General features: G+C 39.7%; 1 protein-coding gene across 7 annotated transcripts in view; it reads right to left on the bottom strand.

Annotated features, from left to right (window-relative positions):
* Positions 1-2,566: 2,566 nt before the first annotated feature.
* The window catches only part of kif20ba (kinesin family member 20Ba), a 34,818-nt gene continuing 34,734 nt past the window's right edge, over positions 2,567-2,650 (bottom strand). For all 7 annotated transcript variants that reach the window (XM_060879349.1, XM_060879350.1, XM_060879352.1 and 4 more), the window contains one exon: positions 2,567-2,650. This exon is cut by the window's right edge and continues 811 nt beyond it. The gene's annotated coding sequence lies outside the window, so the exon portion shown is untranslated.

Genomic DNA, 2,650 nt, shown 5'->3' with positions numbered 1-2,650 from the left:
ATTTCCATCTCTTCACGTTTCTCTCCTCCATGATTACATACAAACTGCTGATAATTAAATCTCATAAATATTGGCACCCAGTAGTGAAGGCTGGAGGTGTGATGTAGAGATTTATGTGATCTGAAAGCAGTGTTTACTGCTGAAACTGATCAACACACACACACACATGCACACACACATGCACACACACGCACACACACACACGCACACACACAAACTCATGATGAAAGCAGAATGATGAAAGGAGAACAGATGAGTGGAAGTGAAGATTAATATTCTACATTGTGTCTCACGCTGAAGGACAGAAACACGCCTCAGAGTGAGTGAAGCACCGAGGTGTTCAGCATGAGAGATGAACAGTACACGTACACACACACACACACACACACACGCAACCACACACACATACACACATGCAAACACACACGCAAGCACACACATGCAAGCGCACACACATTTCTAACTGAAGCTGAAACACAGATTAGAATCTCTGTCTCCTTCACATTGACCCCAATAGCCTTAACAACAGCCCTGATTGTTCCTCCTCATCTGCTTCATTACAAAAAAAATAAATAAATAAATAAATAAACAGCCGCTTTTCATGATTACTTCATTTCAGAGAAATCCAACGAAATGCAAATGAAATGAAGGTCTTTGATATTTTTGTGTTTAGAATGTTAGCTGTTTAACATTGTGTTATTGTTTGTCTTCAGGTTGTGGAGGTTAACGTTCCCTCTGACCTTCATCACTCCTTCCTCTTCCTCTTCCCTGTTGTGGTTTGCAGCGTTTTTGGTCACTTATGTGTTTGTTTGTTGTTATAATAATGATGAAGATACAGGAATAAAGTTTTCGTGTGTTTAATCATCACGGTGTGTAACGTTACGGTCTGATCAGGACAGACGTCTGACGCTGCCTCATGTTCTCCTGCTTCTGTCTGATTTAGTTACACAACTCAGTTTGATGAGAAAAGGAGTAATAATTAAAGACTTTAACGTTTTATCTGATTGTGGTGTTAATGTCTGTGTGAAGTGAAGCATGGTGGTGTGAGCGTCGTGTCAGCTGGGATCTGAAAGGTTCTGTAACTTTACAACTCTACATTTTTATTCACATAAAAAAACCTGAGAAAAATAATAATAAAATAAAGAATTATATAAATAAATTAATGAATAAAGCTAACGTCTTGCGTTATTGTGGGAATTTACATTTTAAACTTTATTAGAATTTTTTTCTCCTTTAAAAAATATAATTGGGAAAGTTTTGGCACCCCAGCTTTCTTCTTTTTCAGTTTAATGACATTCTTGTGTAATCACTAGATCAGATTATTCATGTTTAGTGAAGTTTTTCTATCTTGGGGACAAAAAGTCTTTAAACAGGAGCCCCTATATGTCTTTAAACAGGAGTCCCTATATGTCTTTAAACAGGAGTCCCTATATGTCTTTAAACAGGAGTCCCTATATGTCTTAAATGTCTTTAAACTCATGAGGTTTCTGTTCGATTTAATCGTAGCGTAAATGAATTCATTAGTACAGGACTGGAAGGTCCTCAGTTAGACAGTAATAAGGTGAGTGTGGAAACAAGTTTAATCTGTAGTTGTTTGAAGTAAAGTGCATTACTCCTGATAAAAACAGTGAACACACACACACACACACCACTTGTTCATCCTCTTTCTAATCTGTTCATTTTCACCAATGAATCACAGATCAAATGATCCGTCTGACTGCTGATTAAAGTGCAATCAAGTGACATCTCATTACTTTACACACACACAAACACACACACAGTGAGAAGAGCCTGGAGAACATCACAGCAGTCGCAGGTTTGTGAGGGATAAACGGTAGAATATGACCTGTGGTTTTAACTCCTTGGTGTGCCAATACTTTTGCTACACTAATTTGAGGTCTGAGGTATTGTAAAGTGTTTAATGGATCTGATCTGTCTGATGTCTCTACACACCCCGTGTCTCAGAGTGCCTTTTGTCTCCTTTCAGTTGAACACATGATGGACAAGCAACACCTCCCCTTTCTCCATCCCATTCATTCGTCTCCTCCGTCCCTCCCTCCGTCTCTCCGTGTGCTGGATGATGAGAGGATGAGGTTCTGTCCTTTACCTCACATGAGCTTCAGCAGAGAGATGTGATGAAGAGATAAAGTCATCTGTTGGGACATTAATCATGGGACGCAATCTGACTGGAGGACACTGAGGGGACAAGGAGTCACCTTGTAAAGTCTCTCTCACACACACACACACACACACACAAACCACGGCAAAATAGAAAAAGCACAAGCACTCTGCATCAGTGTACACACACACACACATTCACACACACACATACATACACACACACATACATACACACACACAAACCACGGCAAATTAGAAAAAGCACAAGCACTCTGCATCAGTGTACACACACACACAAACAAACTCTCTCCATTTGACAAGACTCAATAGAAAACGCACACTGCTCTTGATAGCTGTAATTATGACGTCAATAAGTCACAGTAAAAACAACTTACACACACACACACACACACACACACACACACACACACACAGCTGGGCTGAGTTTGTTTTGTATTTCAGTCTTTATGTAAGTTTTCTTTTTTCACGACAGCTGTCTCTCATCCTCCTCCAATCACACACACACAAA

This window comes from Tachysurus vachellii, chromosome 10 (genome assembly GCF_030014155.1).
Source record: "Tachysurus vachellii isolate PV-2020 chromosome 10, HZAU_Pvac_v1, whole genome shotgun sequence".
In the NCBI taxonomy this organism is placed as follows: domain Eukaryota; kingdom Metazoa; phylum Chordata; class Actinopteri; order Siluriformes; family Bagridae; genus Tachysurus; species Tachysurus vachellii.
Note: the sequence above shows the minus strand (reverse complement) of the source record. Positions and strands in the feature narration are given on the sequence as shown.